The following is a 21386-nucleotide window of genomic DNA, read 5'->3' on the forward strand; positions in this document are numbered from 1 at the left end:
CAGGGGGATGGGCTGTAAAGTCAAGTAAGAGGAGGACGGGAAGATGCAGTAAATGGTCAGCAGTATTGGAGGGGGAGAAGCAGGAAAAACCTGAATAGGCTACAAAAGCATGACCAAGGAAGGAAAACACACTGCGTCAAACACACAGCCGAGCAAAACAAGCACCTTGAATTTTAAAGGTGAATTTCCCAACAAATATGCCTAGAAAGACAATTGCATTTGTTTCCATATCCTTTAAGATCATTTTGAGAGGAAGAATTTGCACACTAAAATAATAGAGTTAAAAATGAATCATATACTGAACAAGCAACAGATTGCAGTCTTTAAACTGCATGCTGTCTTATAGTGTTGGGATGATAGCACCCCACTGATAATAACCAGGTTCATATAGACTGTAATCTGCTTGACATGCCTCCATTTGCGGATACAAAACTCTCTGTGATGGGATTTTTGCTGTTGTTTTGGCACATATTATTCTATCAGTCTCTTATATATGTAAATATAAAAGTAATGTAAATAACACACCGCAGACAGTTTGTCTAGGAGTTTCAACTGACAATCAAAATCTAGAAGAAAAGGTATGATGTTTGCTTAGCCACAAACACAAAATAATGGTTACTATCAGCACTCTTCTGGCCTGTCCTGTCTTGTCTGTTAAATGGCTTCTGAAGTGGCAGCAACAATCCATGAACAAAAACCATGCAACACTGCAACTGAGCATGAAAACAGACAAATGACTCAGTGTTTTATGATGCCACTTTTTGGTTAAAAAGCACATGCCTTTGAGACAAAGATATGACGGGAAACTCAGAATTTTTTAAACTTTATATCTGAGCATAGCATCATGGTCAGATACGATCTTACTACAGGCAGACAACAAAGTCAAGATCATCCCACAATTCCAGCAGAATAGCTGAGCTAAAGCTTAGCTGAGATCCTTATGCATTCTACTAGCAAATATTACATAGGGTGCACAATTTAAGTTAATTTAGTTGACGTCCTGTTACTGTGCACTGTGGAAAAGTCATACCACAAAAGTATCTCACACCATTCACAACCTTGCTAACAATGAACATCATCATCATAAAAATTTCTAGTTAAAGGCTTTGCCATGCACGTTAAACTGGCAGAGAAATAGCTTTGGTTGAGAAGTTTCTCTATTTGTCTTTAAGGGCAATAGAAGTCTATATGTGCCATTTCTCAAAATTCTCTCACACCTATTGTTCAGCCACCCATTTCACTAATTTACTCTGCCTGTATTTTCTGAGCTACACTAGTGGCTGAAAACATGCATATATTGATCTGTGCTTTCTTCAGTCCATTTTGGTCCAGACTGATGGATTTCAACAGCCAATGGATGGATTGTTAAGCTTTTAGTGCACAGTTATTAGGTCATATAAGTACTGTTTCAATGTTGAATTAAACATCACTATTTGAAACCTGTTAATACAAGTTCAAATAGTGAGATCAGTCTGTGTAAACGTAATCCCTGGCAGCTAAAAGCTCAGACTTCAGACAGCTCTAAACACAGTTTCAGACATTTTTTCTGCTTACTGGAGCACCACCTCCATGCTGCTCCAGTACAGTTGCACATACAGTTGTGGTCATGATTTTGCATACATACACTTTGCATACACTCATAATGGTGACTAATGTCTTGGTAATTTTTTAAAATGATTTCTTTCAACTGTTCTTTCTCCAGGGTGGAATAATTATACAACATACATCTTTACTGACCTTAAATAATAAAAATTGGGCACACAAGTTTGGATTCATTTGGGATTTTCTCTAATCCACAGAGGACATACAAGCTTAAATATATAAATTTAATGTTTCTGGCATAATTCTGGCTGGATATTTGACCTCTTTTCCTAGAAGAACTGCTAGGGTTCCTTTAAATTGTTTGGTTTCCTTGCACAGACTTAACTTTTTAGAACAACACACTAATTTTTCAGTTGTGTTGAGGTTGAGGCTTTAGGAAGGGGTTCCACAAGCTTAATTTTAGCATGTTTGACCCATTCAAAAACCAGTTTTAATGTGTGTTTGGGATGATTGTCCCATTACATTCAAGTATGTTCAACTTTCAACCATCCAGCTGTGCATTTGAGGTGAGGTTGAAGTATTTGGAGATAGTCCTCCTTCTTTATTATTCCAACCACTTTGTGCAATGTGCCAGTACCACTGGCAGCAAAATAGCGCCTGAGCATGATGCTACCACCACCATACTTGACAGTTGGTACGGCGTTCTTAGTTTTGAAAGCTTTACTTTTACTCCTCTAAACATTAGTGTTGTCATTGTGATCAAATATCTCAATCTTTGCCTCATCTGACCCTAAAACTTTTCTCCTGAAGGCATTTGGCTTGCCCATGTGGACACCTGCAAATTTTAGTTAAGCCTTGAAGATGTAGATTTTGGAGCATTTCCTTCTTTCTTGGTCAGCATCCTCTCAGTCCATGATGAATGTAAAACTGGCTTCACTATGAACAGTCTTGAGTTAATGGCAGGCTTGTGCCTTGATTGATGTTTCCTGGGTTGTTCATAAACATCCTTACTAGTTTCCTGTCAGAGTGACAGTTTGGGTCTTCTTTCAGGCCTTGGCAAAGTGACAGTTTGGGTGACTGATCCATGTCTTTAGCCAGTAGTGTAGCTCAAAAAATACTTTTGTGCACCCACAAAATTCAAGATAAGTAAATCAATGAAATCAATAAATTCTTGTGTTTCTTTAAATCATTAAACATGTATGCTGTACACTTTCCACCCTGGAAAAGGAACAGTTTAGAAATCATTACAAAAATCTTGATGTTGTGGCATAATCATTTGCATATTTTTTTCCTAGTCACTGCGTTGTAAAACTGTGACTTTCCCTCTAAAGATCAGCGTGTCGGCGTTAGCATTGCAACTCAAAGCTCAGCCTAACAGAGCTGCTAGAAGGACTAGACTCTTTAAAAAATGCACGTGTGTAAAACTGGAACCACATCTTATTGATCGTGGGGGTATGCATTATTGAAAGAGTCAAATGTCACAGAGTAAACAAAGTGTATATGTAGCATGAATTAGGAGGTACTACCAGTTTATGTTTGAATTTTTCGGTACTTTTGGCTACTCCTTTATTTCCCATGTGGTGACCACAGTGGATGGATCTGCATGTTGGCACAGATTTTCTACCAGATGCCTTTCCTGACATAATCCTCCCATTATCCAGGATTGGGACCAGCACAAGGGTTACACTAGGTGGTGACCCCCTGACACTAAAGATACACTAGCTTGTGACCCTATGTGTAAGGATAATGTATTGACTGCTACACCGCAGAGCCACATTTATATGGTTTATATTTATTTATTTTTCGCCACGACAGCGACACGGCAAGGGCCAAGATTCCATGTAGCCTTCGAAACTATAAGGATATGCAGTGTTTTCCACAGATTCATTCAAAAATGCTCTCTTCTGGAGGCTCAGAAGATGTGAAAAAGATGTGGCCGTCCATTCATCATTCATTCGTCAGTATCCCTCCCCTGCAGTCCCTCTATCTCTGCCCTCTGACCTCTGTATGGATGCAGCAGCAGAGTTCCTGACTGGCTGCGAACCATTCTCTCCCATGAAACTGCAGCTCACTGTTGCATGTGGATAATGTGCTTTAAAGGCTTTCTTTCCCTTTTAAACCCCTCGAGACAGGTGACTGTTATTGTTCATGTGAATGAAGTAGAGGATTAGGGTTCATAGAAGGATGTGGAGCATGAAGAGCTGGGGTGCCTAGCCCAATCAATGCTATTAATTAGACTTTGTCTAATTGTAGGCCAGCTCTGCCCTCCACCTGCAACCTCGCGAAATTTCTTACAACACACAATCAGAGGAGCTTTAATGAGCCTCTCTGTGGTCTGTCTGTGAAATAAGTGTGTTTGTGTGAGTTGGTCCAAGTCTGGGAAGACTCTAATTGCAGGTGGCAGCGAGAGGCAGGACCTGTGTGAATGAAGCAAAGTTAAATGAAGGCATGTATAGTTTGGGATTATGGCACTGTCTGGGGCTGTGATTATGATCTGTCAGCGACTACCAGGTGTCTGCTGGAGGATGGTAAAAAAGGCTAAAGGGGGGAGGAAGGTTTGGTGTTTGGAGAGATGAGGTGGATTGTCTTCTTCCTCTTCATTGTTTAAGGAAACATCCATCCAATTAAGTCAAAGCGTGGCACCATATAGCAGAGGATGAACTTCTCTGTTATTATTTCTACTTCTACTATAATCACTGCTTTTGCTTTGTTCTCTATAGGTGTTTTCTTTATTCCAACCCACACAAACAGATTCCATCATCTACTATCTGTCTCACCACGCTTACTCGTATTTCTGCCTTAACTAATACGCCTTGTGCTACCTGCTACTGGCTAAAGTGTGTCTCCTATGCTGGCCTAACTGTAACGAAGCAAAATAAGCCAAGCAGCCACTCGCGCTGTCCAGCTTGCGACCAACACCACTCTGCTCTGACATAAACACACACATTCATCCACACACGTGGCCCCCCATCTGACGTAAGCAGAGGGGATTTCCCATGCCATACGAGAGCGCAAACACTACAAAATGCTGTGTCACCGTGTGGCTGCCTCGCCTCGCCTCGCCTCACCGCGCCGCGCCACCCTTCAGCTCCCTCTCTGCCTTTTTCTCTCGACTCTCCCTCCATCTCTGCCCACCTCTCGCTGTCTGTCCATTTTCACCATGCTGCCTGAACTTTTGCTCACTTTGTTCCATCTTTGCACAGTTTTCTAATCCATCAGTCGCCTTTTTTCTTTTCCCCCCACTGTCTCGCTCGTCGCTGCCCTCTCCTTTTTTTAATCGTTGCTTAACTTCCCGTTTCATATAAAGTTGATTGGTGAAAGTGAATTCTTACTGCGGTATCCGATCGCTGATTTAGAGCGAACAGTTCCCACACACGCACACACACGCACTCTCCGATCCTGTTGGTTTTCGGAGATGATGTTCAGGACTCGCGCTGATGTCGAGTTTAAAAAGATCCAATTCAGAGATGATCTTTCATACTCAGAATATAAACATTATGAGCGCAGGCCTTCGAAATATGCTCGGCGTGTCTTTTACACAGAGACCGTAAAAAGGAAACGCAAGTTCCTGGCAGCCCTTTAAGCGCATGTTTGCATGCGAACACAGTTGCAGGTGATGATTTGTGATGCTGTTACAGGAGCGCACAACAGCATCGCTTTTAACAACAGCACTTCTCTTGCTTTGAGTCAGCACACTGGGCTTTGCTGTGTAATTTTGCCCATCAGAGCGGGGCTGTCTGCTGTCTCTGAGAGTGTTTGTGTGTGTGAGAGTGTGTGTGTGGGTGCATGCATGCGTGCACTGTGCAGTCCAGTCCACTTATTACAGGCAGCCCTGACACAGATGGTGCTCGGCAATACCACATACCAGAGGCATTGTTTAGGGAAGGCCAGTTTCAGGAGATAATTGACAGGCATAGAGAGGACCCATCCCCCCCACATCACATGCACAAACACACACACACGGCCAGACACACACCTCCCGCCCACCTTCACTTTGTTTCTTTATGTCGGTATGGTGCTGCACACACACAAACACACACATGAAAACGCAGACCCTTTCTTTTTTTTTTTCCTTTTTTTTTGACCTCCTCTTTTTTTCTCTCTCACTTCGATCTCTCCCTCTCTCCCTCTCTCGCCACCCTCACACGCTCTCCTTCGGTTTCACCCTAGCAGCAGCCCAGCCGGGCCTCTGATTGGTGGATGTGCTGCCTTTGTGTGCTATCTCTAGTGTGACGTCTCTCCGGCGAGCTGTGTATATGTGTGTGTGTGCATTTATCACAAGTGTATATGTTTGTATAGAAAGAGAGAGGGGGGAGGGGGTGGTCGAGGGGACATTCACAGAAAGAGAAGAGAGAGAGAGAGAAAGAAATATCAGCAGGAAGGAAGGAGCGATAGCGATCGTTTAGAAAAAAAATCCCTCTTGTATGTGTGTATGCATATGAACGTGTGTGTGTGTGCGTGCGGTAGACCTATTGGCATACGAGCAGGAGCGAGAGAGAGAGAGAGAGAGAGAGGGAGGGAGGGAGGACGGGGGTAGAGCAAGAGAATAAGTGAGAGAGAGAGGGAGAGAGAACGTGCGTACGAGGGCTCATGTAAAGCCAGAATAAAAACACAAGATGGCTTCCTGAATGGGCCGCTGCAACACAGACGGGAGAGAGAGAGACCGAGAGACCGAGAAAGAGGAGTGGAGCGATAGAGAACGAGAGAAAGAGAGAGAGAAGAAAGAGAGCGAGAGAGAGAGATAGGGGTGAAGGAGAGAGAGAGAGAGAGAGAGAGGGAGCCGGAGTCTTCTGATGGGGATTCGGCCAGCGGACGGAGGAGTACAAACCGAGGCAGCTCAGAGGCTTGGAGGGTAAATATTCATCACTCCAGACTATTTTAGGATTGATAGGTGGGTGGGTGGGGGCGTGGAGTGGTGTGGTGGGGGTGGTGGGGATTTGGGGTGGGGGGGGGGGGATATCGGAGGTTGGCGGGACTCAGCTCGAGACACAACACAATTTAACATTGGGGTCGTGTAGACAAGAAGGTTTTTTTGAGGGGGGGTTGCTATTGTTTTCCAATAATAATAATAATGATCAGCCCTGCTTTGATCTACCATTTCCATCTATTCCATGCCTCTCTCACTTAACCCGTCCACTTTGGATTCTTTCGCCTTAAGATTAAAAAGGGGGGGATATGCTGACATCAGATGATCAGACATATATATATTAGAAAGGTTGCACCAAGTCGGGATACAGACATTACATAATTCTATAACTGAAATCGAATCTATTTTGCGTCTCTCATTCGCTGTCCCGGCAGCAGAGGGAAGTGCCGGCTCACTGTTTGAGCAGAAATCAAAGAAAACAGATTTGCGCTTTTTGATGGTCGCTGAGGTTGACATGGATAGGATGAAGAGACTGCGGATGGCAGATCCTGTGTGCTGTTGTGCACAGTTGTAAAGGTGGCACATTAGTGCTCAATGATGAGTCTTTTTGAACAGGCCCTTGTCGCATTATTCTATTGATTCTTATTCTCCCCCTCCCTGCCTCTCTCTCTCTCTCTCTCTCTCTCTCTCTCCTCCTCTCTCTCTCTCTGCCCCCCAAATCCCTGTTTGGTTGAATGGCTGTAAAGGTGGAATATTTGGACGACAACGGTCAAGGCTGCTTGGGAAGCCCTGAACTGGCAGCTGAGGTAAGAGATGACACTTGAGGGGTGGGTTTGAAATTTTTGTAGTGTTTGTGCCCATGTCTGTCGTCTGCGTCTATGCATAATCTCTGCCCGTTTGCAACTGTTGGATGAGGTGTTAATGTCACGGTTAGTCAGCCCAGTGATCACTTCCTCTTCTCGGTCTGTCTGTATCTGTTTGCCTGTTCTTTAAAAAAAAGAAAAACTTGATTACGCATGTGTTTGTAAGAATTGGTTTAACCAGTTGTAACTGTTACACAGCTGTGACCGTCCTCGCTCTGTCGCGGGTATGTCACGCGCTGCTCTCCCAGGCGGATGCCGCGTTATCCCTCGTATCGTCTCTAAGTGGAATACAGTTGTGCCAGATCCCTTTAGTCTCGTCTTCACACCCGGGCTTTGCTGCCTGGGAGCTGACTGTGTTTAATACAGTTGCTCCGAGTTTATCTCTGAGGCGCGCCAAGTTAAAGCGCCCTTACTGATGAAGTGGCGGCATCCTCAGTTTAAAGCGTCCCACGCTGCCCGCTGATTGGTGCCAGAGCAAGGCATGTGTAGATACAAGAGGCCGGGGAAAGGAGGAGGGGAGGAGGAGAAGGAGGAGGAACTCAGCACGTTGGCTCATGAGCTGGGGGAGGCCGTCCTGCTTCTCCTAGGTTCTGGAGTCAAATGAGGTAAAGGGAGTAAAAGTTAGTGGGTCACGCATGCGTATACGTAGTTGATTGTCGGGTGTAGTAACCTGTGGCGTGTCGCTGCTGAGTGCTGCTGTTGCCTCAGCTCGCCGGTCCGGGGCACACTCGTCTGTTTATGTGGAAAGGCATGTGGACGGGTGGCGTGCGAAGTTTCATAAAGGAATTTACTGAACATCTAACAATTGTCTGAGTTCTAAGAATCTTGTGAAGTCCTCTCCCAAAAGGGGAAAAAGACAGCTTTGATCTGACTTCTGTCACGTGCACTGAGAGCAACCTGAAATCCTAGACAAGCGAAATAGATTCACCTCCACATCTGCAGTGATATATGTCAGTGAGTTTCGAATGTCATAAGTAGGGTTAGCATGGTTCTATGATCTACTTTAGCTTACCTCTAAGCTGCTTTAATCCCCATCCATATGTGGGCAGGCTCTTTATCTGCAAGGTATATACGACCATCTGGTTTAAAGGGGGAATATAATCTTTTTTGTGTTTAATAAGTTTCTCTGCCTTTATAGTTGTCCTGAGCTCCTGTTTGCAGAGGGTCACGGTTGCCGTGCGTATCCTGGGTGGAGTGTTTATCTCGCCCAAGATCTGTTTCCTTGTCAAACATTTCCCTGGTCGCACACAGGCAAACACAGTCTACACCCAACAGACCGAGGGCACATTTTTAGAAAACTAAAATAAGCAGTTATAGAGTATCATTAGGCATTTACAGCCCCAAGAACATTAAACAAAATGGTTTAAAGTGAGTTTGGCAGCAGGTTTGTTTTTCTGCTGTTCAGGAAGCAAAGCTGAATTGAGAGGTGTACCACAGTGGGTTACAGACAGACAGACTGCGCTCGTGTGATTTCTTTCTTTTCTTTTTCTTTTTTTTTTTTCCACGCCTATGCACAGGATTTCCTCTTTATGCATGAGGCGAACTTCACACAGGTGGGAAACGAGTCAGAGACAGAGTAGAAACCCTGACGCTGCTGTGTACGTGATGGCACATGGAATGTTTATTAATCACTCGTCGAGCTTTGGAATCCCCGGCCTCATCGGCAAAGGGTTAATACTGACCTAGTTTCCGTGGCAACACTGAATGTCTGATGACATCATTGCTTTAATTTTAGCTGGAGTTCGGGCGTCCAAGGTTGGTCACGTGACCAGCTAGCCGGCACCACATGTGCGTATTGTGTGTGTTTGTGTAGTAAGTGGTTTGGTGTATAGTACAAACTCAGGAAGTGGAGGGTTTGACATCACCTCTTCCATTCAGTGTTAGCTTTCGATGTATTTACTGTTCTGTGAGGTTTCCACTCAGTCAGTAAAGAAGTGCAGCTAATGGTTTATTCAAATTTGTGTAAACTGTGACTGTGAAGAATTTCCGTAGTTGGTAGACTGGCCTACTTTGAACCGATCTTTCTTTTAAACTTGTTGATGCTTTATTTTGGGCGTTTGTTATGTTATATAACAATATTAGTTTTTTTCCAAGAAATGAAAGATGCGTCTTTACTTCCTGAAAATATAAATCGTATTATGGGAAGTAAAGACTATTTAAACAAAACTACCAAATGGGTTAATAATAACATAGCCTCTGCAATCAAATGCACATTATTGTGAAAAAAGCCTCTCCTCCTTTCTTTGTGTTTTGCCAGACTTTGTAGTGTTTTATTAAAGTGATCTTTAAAAATGCAAATGTTCTCCAGAATTTCTAAAGGGTTTGTTTGGACAGAGGCTGCTTTTTCACTTATTTTTTCAGCATAAAAAAAGGTTGAACCAGTATTGTGTCTACAGAGTGCTAACAGAGTTAGAAAGAGCAAAATTTAAATTGTTTTTAGGCGGTTTGTTACAAGCAGCCTGTCACAGTATGACCCAATTTGTTCACATTTCATGAGTTGAATCTACAAAAAATGTCGAGGATAGCACAGTTTGACAGGAAAAAAATAGTATTTTTGTACCAATAGCAGATTCCCAAGAGCCATCAGCCAAAGGCAAGGAAAAAATCCAGCGAAGACCTGACGCAAGACCTGAGAGATGTATCTAGTCCTGAAATATCTTGTAAAATAATAAATCCAACTTTTTCACACCATCAATATGGATACAGGAGGTCAGGAGAAAGGTACAGCAGTGAGTGTCTACTTTATCTGTAAAACACGTTGGAGGCTCTGTCATGGTTTGAGGCTGCATTTCAGTCAGCAGTGTTAGGGATCTTGTCAAAATTGATCAAATTATGAACACAGAAAAGTATGGTTTATTTTTAATCCACCATGCAATACTATCTGCAAAGAATTACAATGATCCCAAACACGCTGCCAATGCAGTAAAAGCATACCTGGATAGAAAAACACATAATGGAGCACTATCAGTCATGGACTGGCCTCCCCAGAGTCCAAACCTAAACGTTATTGAAACAGTGTGGGATCATCGTGACAGTGAACAGAACAAAAAAGTAGAAACATCCATAAAAGTGATCTGAATGTCATTCAAGAAACCTGGAGAACTATTCCTGAAGGCTACTAAAGAAATGATAAGAAAGCTAGAAGCAAGAAAGAATAAAGATGGCCATACCAAATATTGGCTTTTAAGCTTTTAACAACCTCAGTTTTAGGGAACTTTTGAGATGCATACCTCATGAGTAAAACTTCTTTCTGAATGTTCTGGATTAGACAGCGAGCTTGAAGCAAATTTTCATCAAAACAAGCCATCCTCCAAGCTGGACACATAGCACTGTGCAGCACATAGACTGTACACAAAAAACAGATAAATAATTACCCAGTGTACGGTTCGCATAATCAGTTGACACAGCTCTGGTCTTACACTGAGGAGAGGCTGCTTCAGAAGTCACTTTAGATGCACTGGTTGAAAAGTGAATGTTCGCCGAGATTGTAAAAGAAAAAGCACTCCCAGGATTTCAAAACATCACATCTCATAGGTCCTCGTGGAATTTGATGTGACATTTTAAATTATACAGTCACCAATAATTGCCTCACTCGTATGCAATCATTAAGGACTTGCTAAGCCCTGAACTGTTGTCATGTTTCATTTCTAATTAATGACAATTAGCAGACATTTATCTTGGCACTGCCTCGCTGTGCTGCTTTGGGTTTCTGTTACTAGTGACCAAACCCGGCGGGGGCCTGGATTGGTATCCTGCGAGCACGATGAGTTGCGGTCGGTGGCATCGTTGGTGGTATCTGATGTTAGAGCGAGGTCGTCAGCCGCACGGTGCCGCAGTTAATAAAAAATGAATGGAGGGAGAAGGGGGAGGAGTCATCAGCTGTTGCTTGAGCTCGAACTCTCGCCTCTCTGGCGGCTGCTCTGCTGCTCCCACTGGGCACCCAGTTTAAACAATCCTGAATCCCACTGCTGCCAGACGCTGCCAGGTTTTATGTAATACAGCCCAACAGCTGTGGGAGTTTTCATGCCATACTATCAAAACGCACACACGAAAAAGGACGATATTAAAGAACAAAGTCTATAACTGGAAACGTACAAGAAAAGCACTGGATCTTCCCACTTTCCAGTAGTTATCTGTTATGAGCCGGCTTTCACTGGAATGATTAAAAACACACGCTGAACCTTCACATGTGTGTTCATATAGAGGATCAGCAGACACAGTGAAGGCTTTCTTGTTTCGCCACGGTCGAGCACTGGCCCTTTAAGTCTGGCTACGCCTGACTTGAACATATGGGAAGCTAATCTTAGCCCGAGCCCTGAGAGAGAGACAAGGCTGGCAACCAGCCACCGTGCAGGGGCTGAGGCAGGTTTCTGTTGCTTTATGTCTTTCTCGCTCTCGAGTTTTAAAAATTAATATTGCAACCCAAAAGTCATTACACAGCCTCTCAGTCAGGGTGTTTCACCTGTCAGAAAACACTCTGCCCATCTTTACTGCTGCGTTCTGTTAATGATTACATCACTGTCCAAACAAATCTGACCACTCAGCTCTTTTTCAACACTTGGCACACAAAAGGCGAGCAGGTAGCGGAACGCAGTGTTCTTTCACAGGTCGAAACCATTCTGAACTCACTTGTTTTTCATTCATTTGCCTTCACCCTGTTTGTCTCAGGTCCAAAAACTTTCTGATAACATATTCTGTTCTGCTCATTGATCCTGCTGTTGTTCAAATCCTGAAGCACAAAGAGCTGTCTCTTAAAAACAGCCCCCCCTTCCCCTTCCTCTTCTTTTTGTGGCTCCACCCTGCTTAACAGCCCCTCACCCGGCACCACCTTTCCAATTTTTTTCTCTCCTCTCCTCCTTCGCAAGCCACTCCTCCATTTCTCTTTGTGAGGAATAGCGAGGGGTGGGGTTTGACGGGGGATAGGCGGGTAGGCCTTCCCCCAGCTGGGCAATTCGTGCTGACTTGCACGTGCCAAATGTCAGGAGGTATGACTCAGACTTGATATACACTACGCTGTGGTGCAATCCACACCTAAACATACCCTGAACTTAACACCGTCCTGGCTGAGTGGGGGTTTGGCACAAGTGTGTTTGGACACCAAGCTGAAACAAAGAGAGAAAAACAGCCAAACAGACAGGTGCACAGATGAAATTAGGTGATGCCTGAAAATGAACAATAGGTAAAGAGTCTTGTTGCTCAAGTTACAGTTACAGATGCAGTTACACATACTCAAACAGGCAGTTTTCTCATTACTGTTTTTATGTGTTTTTCAGAAAACCAGTTATGACTAAAACTAAACCCACACACTCACGCACACACACACACACACACACACACATTTTGTAGATTGTATTGTAAAAAATGACTAAAGTACATGGAAAATAATATAGTGTTTTGAATCATAAGAGAAGTATTAGAACATACATACAGGACTTATTATGTAAATAAAAGTTCATATAAATTCTCCATATGTTGCTGTATCTGTTCTCTGTCTCTAGATAGAAAGGATACAAAACACATTTAAAAGTCTCCCCTCCAAAATATGTTATGATTACGACCTTGGTGCTAAATATAATGTGCCCTATGGTCTCTGGCCCCTCCCCACCAATAAACCCAGTGACCCTCAGTGGACTGTGTGCATACTAGTGTGTACTCTGTGTGTGTGTGTGTGTGTGTGTGTGTGTGTGTGTGTGTGTGTGTGTGTGTGTGTGGAGAGAGTGGAGAGAGCTCATTAAAGCATGCCTCTGCATTTGTTGACAGTGTGTGTGCATGCACTGGAGCGTCTGCGTGCATGTGAGCAGTTTGGAGGGGGGTCGGTGAGTGAAAGATAAAGAGATGTGGAGCAAAAAAAAAAAAGAAAGGGAAGGAGGGGGTGCACACAGTGTGTCAGATCCGATGACCTTGATGCCATTAGAATGCAGGACAATGTGTGCTGGGGATGGGGGCGCACAGAGGTGGATGGAGGAAATGGAATCAGCTGACAGGAAGTGATGTTAGGAGAAGCAAAGGACCCTTGTGTCATGCTCCTGTGAGTTTGGTCACTGCTGGAAACAAATGTTTTTTTAAAGCACGTCTAACAGTGAAATTGCAAGAATTCAACTCGTGGACTGCCTGAAAAGCAAACATTGTGTTCTCTGTCAGTATGCTTCATTCACGTACACCTCCCACTAGCGATGTGCTGGTAAAAAAAAAGTAAATTAAAAAGCTCGTTTCACTGTTTGAGGGTTCTGTGTCATGACTTCGTTGAAAAGAAGAGGATGACTCAAGCTTTACTCATAAGCGAGCACACACACTGCTGAGGATGGACTTTTGTTGTCAGTCATCCCTCCTACAACCTAGACCTTTCCTCCGTGCTGCTGAGAAAAAGAGCGAGAGCCTGAGAATTGAGAGGGAGAGAGAGAGAGAGAGATGAGGGCGTGCAGTAACTCATCTTGGATGATAAATGTGACTACACTGTGAAATGAAGTGATCGATGAGGAGTCTTTGTTACCTCTCCCGTGTGTCTCTCAATGCCGAATTACAGGTTTACCGTAAGTGCGATTTCATTTTCATTTAAATGTCAAGCTGCGTGGATTGTTGTTGTCATTTCAAATATCGGGTAACCTCGGTGACTCAAAAGTTCGCTTAAAGGCACGACTGCCCTGCACTTCTAACGTTCTCTTTCACCACGCTACAGTTGTGCTCACGAGGTGACTTCAGACCAGCTCTGTTGAACAAACCTGAATGGCAGCATTGTAATCCACATATCGCACACCAGCATCTTAAAGCGACAACACGCTTTTCTGCCGTTGCTGTTTCGCTTCGGTAGATTTCTATTCTTTTTGTCAGAGATGGCCGGTGGTGAAGAAATTTTGAGTAATGTCTTATGTGAAATGACACCATTTTAAGCTGACATGAGTCATCAAAGAGGATATGTGCTTGAATCAAGAGCACTCTTACTGTAAATTACTCGCCTTCTGACATGGAGCAAGCTGTGTCAGCTTACATGCTGTATTTACAGTGTGGGCACATCATGTGTCGGAAACAGCTGAATCCCTTCCCTCATGTTGGTGTTTTGGTCAAACAGCGTGTCTTTGTTTTACTCAGCTGTGAACATGGACAGTGAAAGAAAGAGGCAGAGTTCATGTTTATTAAGCTCCTTTTCAGCCTGTTTGTCTCGCTCTCCAAATTTTGGGTATAAACTATGGAAGCACTAACTTCGCATAAGACGGGACTGTTTAAAGAGCAGACCTGTTGTGTTCGGGAGATGTCTAAAATGAGGATGTGTGCGTACAGAACATGTGATTCAGGGGTTAAGCCAAATGCTGAGCGAGAAACGCTGTGTCACTACAGTCGGGGGAGTGAGCGAGTGAGCACCAGCCAGCCGGGTGAATAAAAAGAGCGTGCTTTCTGAGCTTCAGTTTTTTTGGTGTGGTTTTGGTGATGGTGGGCATGTGCTCGAGATGACACGCACCCACCCAGTGGTGGAGGCAAGCGTCCTGGTGGGAGACACTGATGACGATGACGGTGACGGTACAGCTACGTCACCGCCACATGTGTTTCCTACCTCTCTCGCTCACTATACTCTCCCTTCCCACTCATTGGCCCTCCCTGGTCATGTGACCTTAATGCTCTACTTCTCCTTCCCCTTCCTTTTTAGACGGCTCGGGCTGTGTTTCTCTTTGGGATTGACGCTCATCTGTGTGTGTACATACGAAATTGTGCGGCAACAGCGAGACAGACAGTGTGTGCAATTTTACAGCGCCAGAGAGCGAGCGCGTGAGAAAAGTGTTGGAACGGTAATGCAATAAGCTTTGCTGGATGGAGGCAAAAAGCTCGGGAAACAAAACAGTAGAGACGAATTGAGAAAGAGAGAGAGAGACAGGCAAAGGCAGATTGAAGATGCCAGAGAAAATGAGAGACCAGGAGAGACAGGGAAAGCCAAAGGAAGTGAAGCAGGGAAGGGCTACAGAAGTTAATCCAGCCACAGTGCAGTGTAGCTCACACATGCTCAGTAATATAAGAGAAAAACACTACGCAGGAGCTGACAGCGATCTGCATGAGGGAGACGGCCATAACACCCAACCTCCTCCTCCTCTTCCTGGTTAAATCTTCTCCAAAACTCCAGCAATGTAGGAGCGAAGAGAGGACCACAGAGCCGGTCAGCCAGAGGCGATGACGGCGTTCATAATGATAATGCCAGTGACAGCAAGGCAAGGCGACAATGGTGAGGAATGGGAGAACGTTGTCACACGCTGGCGGACGGGTAGGACAGAAGCCATCGATGAACTGTGATTAGTCGGTTGCTCGCGGTCTTCATTCGGCAGCAACCTCCTGACCCTTTTTCCGTTTGTGCCACTCTCGTACCTCTGGTTACAGAATCAGTATCACACGAACAGCTGATCAACTCTGCACGTTTCAACAGTTTACTCCACAGATTTCCCTCTTGCTATCTCCACTCTGTTCCTTTTGCTCACCGATGTTGAAGAGTCGTGCCCTTCTTACTCTCCATTGCCCAATGCAGCCGTCTTGCTGCTTTACTCCTGAGCATATAGGTCTTCTTTCGTTTGCTTCCCACCGTCTGCAGGAGTGAGTTGACATCATAGAGTGTTGGTGATTTCTTTTAAACCAAGTGACCCTGAGCTTCCTGCAGTCGGAAGCCTTCTACTTTGTTTGCGTCCTTTGGATCTTGGATTAAAGGGCCGGCAAGAGCACCAGCAAGCCTCTCCCTCTCTTGTGAGAGCATCCTAGAGGATATGTTATCAGTCACAGGTGTAGGTCTGAAGCTTTTCCTGTCACACGAGGAACAGGGAAGCGATGTGAATGCGGACAGGAATGAAAATGGAGATGCAACAACCATCATCGGTGGTTTCTCCTTCGGCCCGCGGTGGAGCCCAATCTAGATGGAGCAAAAATGTCCGCGAGGAAAAAAAACGGATTTCGTTTACAAAAGGCATAAACGAGTGTAATGATGCTTTTCTCTGCTCCCTTTTCTTTCTTTCTTTTTCCTGTGTTGATGCCATTGCGCGATGAGATTGCGTTTTCGCTTGCAAGCCGCTGGTTTGCCTCTGCGGTCGAAAGCAGAAAAGCTCTGTCACACTCAGAATTGCCTGTATTGGGCTTATGGCGATAAACAAGACACACACACACAGAGACAGAGATAGAGCCTTATATGTAACATAATCTAATGCAGCAGAGCACATAATGTGGAATGGGTGTGGATAGAGACAGAGAGGGGTTTTCTCACTGGTAAGGAGCTCTGCTGCACTGTGCTGTTTCCAAGGCTGCTGCTGCTAGCAACTATCCCCCCACCGCTCTCTGTGTTTCTGCTCACTGCGCACTCCTCCATTCCATTCGTACGTGCCCGCTGTGGCTTAGATAATGGCCTCTCGCTCTAAACACACACTGAAAAGCACGAGAGAGAGAGAGGGGAGAGGAGATGGAGGGAGAGGCTGCGCGAAAGGGAGGGCAATGGAGGGAGGGAAAGAGAGGGGGGAGGAGGAGGAGGAGGGGAGGTGAAGGTGGGGGCTGCGAGGAGAAGCCGACTGCATCTGTAGTGAAGAGAAAGAAAGAGGATATTGAAAAAGGGAAGGGAGGAGCAGACAGAGATAATGAGAAAGGAAAAAGCAGAGAACAGAAAGCGCTGGCCATAAGAATAGGCAAGAGAATGAGAAATGTGTGCGGTGTGCTGGGGGGAGGTGTGCGCTGTGCGTGCGGCTGGCCGTGTGTGAGTGCATTTATGTGTGTGTCACCGCTCGCTCCGTCTGCGCGCCGCCCGGGCTGGGAGAAATAGAAAAAAAAAAAAAAAAACGAGGAATACAACCCCCCAACAAGGCCAGATCGCTCGTGGACCGCTGCTGCACCGGCAAGCAATTCTCATGCTACTCTCTGTTTCCTCTTCTGCTCCCCACTCTTCGACCGGCAGCCCCGTCTGGACGTCCAGGACGACGTAAGTACGCGTTTGCTGTGTCCTAGAGGCTCTCAGCCGGCTTCATATTGTCAGGGTCTCTGCTTCATGTTCGGCACGACAGCAAAAAAGGGGAAGGGGAGGGGGTGGGGAAGAGGGAGGAGGATAAGAGGGAGGATGGGTTGGTGTTGGATTTAGGTTCAGCTGTCTACTCACAGGCTCTCGCCACCGCCGCCGCCGCCACCTCTACTATCCTCACATATTCTGTCTCCTCCCTCCAGTGTCAGGGTTAAAGAGCACTCTCGCAAACAAAACTGCACAGGCTTGTCTCGTTTAAAGGGCTCCCAGACCCAGTCTGGTCTACCAGGTTCTACAAGGTCTAAGCCAGTTGGGCTGGTTGGTGTTTTTGGATACACTTTGTGCCGTTTTTGTGTGTCAAGTCTGCACAAGTGTGTTTGTGTGCAACACAGAGAGAATACAACAGGCTATACAATACAACAAGACTTCAACTGATCTAACACACACATGTGCAATAACACTAAGTGCAATAATCTTTTTCTGAAAAAGTTGTATTTTTTACTCAGTTGTATAAAGCATTTGCATTCTATTTTTATCCTATTGAATATTTTATTCTATTTATTTTACTGTATATAGTATTTTGTTTTATTTTATTTTATTCTATTCTTTACAGTTGTGTACAGTATTCTTATTTCTATTCTATTCTATTCTTATTGTATTCTAATTTTGCTATATAACTTTTGCACTGTCCACTTCCTGCTGTGACAAAACAAATTTCCCACGTGTGGGACTAATAAAGGTTATCTTATCTTATCTTATCTTATCTTATCTTATCTTATCTTATCTTATCTTATGTCGTAGTGTAAATATTTGCAAAAGCACGTGGTTTGTGCAGTTTGGGCAGCCGGGTAGGTGTGAAGCGGTGCAGGTGTCAGCACAACATTTCACAATCTGGACTGGTTTTAGATCGACTAAGTTTTGTCAAAAGAGCCTTTAATGTGTGTGTGTGTGTGTGTGTGTGTGTGTGTGTGTGTGTGTGTGTGTGTGTGTGTGTGGAGGAGGGTTTGGGTTTGTTTGGCGTCAAAGCTCAGCGAAGTCCATTTGTTCTGAGTGTTCAGCCTCGAACCCCTCTGACCTTTCTTTTGCTGCGTTTTGTGTGCACAACTGTGAAAAAAGGAGGAAAAGAGAGTGTCGGTGTGTGACTGTGCGTGATTGTGGGTTCGTAGGTTATGCAGTGTTGCAGTCGCTCTGTTTCAACACACTGCAGTTCTCATAACTGCACGCAGCTACCTCCACCCCCCCTTCCTCTTTCCCATCTGATGCTACTGATAGTAAAAACATGGGGCCTCTCACGTATTGCATGCCGGCTGTTCGCTGCACCCTCCTCCAAAACTCTCCGGTTTCCAAACCCGCTTCACCTCTCACCCATAACACCAGCAACACCCCCTGGGAGCCCCCTGCTAGACACCCAGTACAGAAAGTGAATTCAGAAGGTCTTACAGAACGTCCAGTAATTAGCCACTTCAAACGCTCATTTCAATAATATTCAAATGATGGGGAAGCTGGACATCAGGCTCACTTCTGCTACCGCACACTAATGGATCTACAAACTGAAGCCCTTTTCTTTCTTTCTTTTCTTCTGGCGGGGATGATCTATTACTGGATGATACTTACATTATATATATAAAATGTATGCATAAAACATATAATGTCTTCCTCTATGACATGATCTTCAAGCATCTTGTAGTTTTTTGGGCTCCTTAAACTGAACACAACCGCACAAAGCATGCAGCAGGTGCAAATTGAAGTATCTCAACTATTTACAGTAATACAGCCTGCAGACTTCCCTCTGTGTTGTTAGCACATCTAATGCAATTATATAGTGCCACTGTTTCCCTCTCTCGTGAACCACTGAGCAAGTTCAAATGCAACAACATGAACTCTGTCAATGATTTCTGAAGCTGCCCTTGGATTATCTTTGTTTGCTTTTCTTCTCTGCTGGATTCATCATAATATAATCTACACGGAACCAACCTGAAGACTGAATGGATTGTACACTCACTGGGTTTATTTGCAAACCGCATCTGGACTTAATGTATTAAGATCACTGAGATTTAGACAAATTTAACAACATAACTTTTGAAAGATCAACACCACTTTACATTTTGTTCCATTGTTCAAGCAGACTAAAGTAAAAAGTTTGAAAATGTAATTCAAGATGACCAGGTTGGCGTTTTGACTTGGAGGAAAAGAGATAATAGTATAGAGCTGCAATCTCAGAAAAAAGGAAGTCAAACTATGAAAAACCTCACAGCCTACAGACATTTTAGATGTGGAGAAATCAGAAATCAGAAATGAAAAATAATGAATCAAATTCCTGAACTGCTACACTAATGTTTGAAAAGGACATGGTTTATAGCACAAGCCACTGTCACTACATGTATATACATGCTCAGTGATCACGTTTCAACAATGTGGAAACACTGAAAGCTTAAAATGAGTAATCATCAAACAAAATGTCCCTACAAATGGCTTTGACTTGAGATGGATTTCATAGTAACTAATGACACAGAAAGAATGAAGCACAGATTTAAAACTGCAGCAGTGTTTTAATTGTCCTCTCTCTGAGTCGGCCCTCTGTACTGTAGCAAGCTGAGAGGGGCAGTCACTTGGGATTCTGGACAGTTTTGTGTCAGAGAAAGCAAAGACTCATGGGACTGTTAATGTTATTGAATTAAAAGTGCTATCATGGGTCCATTTTTGTGCAGTGTTATGTGCAATATCTGGTGTATTGTATAAATGATAACTTAAGCTATCCTCCTATAGCTGTGGGGTGCTTGATGCTTGGGAGTGTCTGTAAATTATTGAATTAAACTAGTGAATTTGCTTTTTCAACCACTTCCCATGCAAGCCCACCATCAAATCATTTGTACAATCCTGACTTGGGAAGTATTGTGCCTGCTTAATCTACTAAGCGTGCGTGATCAAGCCAAAAGACCACATGATAACAATCTATGATCTGAATTATAGAACTAATCAATAATCACATGATTAATGTTGCATGTGGTCACTCAGATGGAAACCCTCTTACTTTAAGTGAAGGCTTAAAGTCTGACTCACAAATGTATGAGTTCTCTTTTTGCAGCCTGTTTTCAGGAGACCTCTCTGCATCACATTTAAACACACCGGGCAGACTTCACTTTTTGATGTGCAGGGTTTCTGTTGTGAAGTGTGTCTTTTAACACAAATCACATTCTTTTCCTAAACCTTAACAAGGACTTTTGTTACACTTATTCAATAAGTGGAAGCAAAGATGAAAAGAGAGCGCAACTAAATGAATTGATGGGATAACAAAGTAGCACACAGTCTGAAAGATTCAAATAAGATGCAAAACATGGTCTCCTGATATTCCTGTTCCTGTAAATCTCTAGGTGTAGGACATAGGACTGGCACTAAAAGATATAACCAGCCACTGGTGTCCCACATTACAGTGCTGTTTAAATCATGAAAACAGAACGGTTTTTGGTCTTATTTTATACTGAAAGTTCTGGTTCAGAAGCGGTGACATGGAAGCAGATTGTTTTCAGTTTGCTTCTGCTTTCACTATTTGACCTTCCCCAACTTCCTAAAAATAGAATGGGGCTTTAAATAAGCATTAATCATATGATACATAATCAGCTGGGGGGGGGGGTTCACTGTGAGCATATCCAGTGTGTTTTCAAACTAAACGTCAGTGCATACATACAGGGGTTAAAACCCTCTGTGTTGGTGTCATGACAAAATAACTGTATTGTTCAATCATGAGGTTATGTTAAAATGTCCCTTCACTCTTGAACAAAGGACACCAGTATTTTGTAAATCCACACTTGGTCAGCAGTTCTCTCAGATAAATCTCATGACTGTACTTTCAACATCCATAGCAGTTTGATCTTTGTTCAGCTTGATTTATATCTACTGATGAGTAGCTGTTAGACAGGAGATTATCTTTAGATATTCAGGTCAATTTGGGTTTACCATTTAAGGTGTTGTTTCAGAGGAAATGAATTTTAGTCTTGTAAAAAAATGAGTCTACAAACCCAGTAAATAGAGCTGTGCTGCACACATACAGACATAAAGAACTGAAGACATTTCTTGATTCTATACCCTTTGGTAAAATGGCACAGGCCATAATGAATCCACTTCTTCACTATCTGATTTGATTTATTATTTT

The 21386-nt window shown here is 43.9% G+C and overlaps 1 protein-coding gene across 4 annotated transcripts in view; it reads left to right on the forward strand.

Moving 5' to 3' along the window:
• tet3 (tet methylcytosine dioxygenase 3) overlaps window positions 1-21386 on the forward strand; it is a 48336-nt gene that overhangs the window by 5803 nt on the left and 21147 nt on the right. Inside the window, exons 1-2 of one of the 4 annotated variants that reach the window (XM_039620867.1) lie at window positions 6093-6394; window positions 7156-7215. The exons of 2 other annotated variants lie outside the window; for them this stretch is intronic. The gene's annotated coding sequence lies outside the window, so the exon portion shown is untranslated. Of the gene's footprint in view, window positions 1-6092; window positions 6395-7155; window positions 7216-16766; window positions 17201-21386 lie in introns of those variants that run through there. One more of the 4 variants, XM_031746246.2, reaches the window with a different exon arrangement.

This window comes from Oreochromis aureus, linkage group 12 (genome assembly GCF_013358895.1).
Source record: "Oreochromis aureus strain Israel breed Guangdong linkage group 12, ZZ_aureus, whole genome shotgun sequence".
In the NCBI taxonomy this organism is placed as follows: Eukaryota; Metazoa; Chordata; class Actinopteri; order Cichliformes; family Cichlidae; genus Oreochromis; species Oreochromis aureus.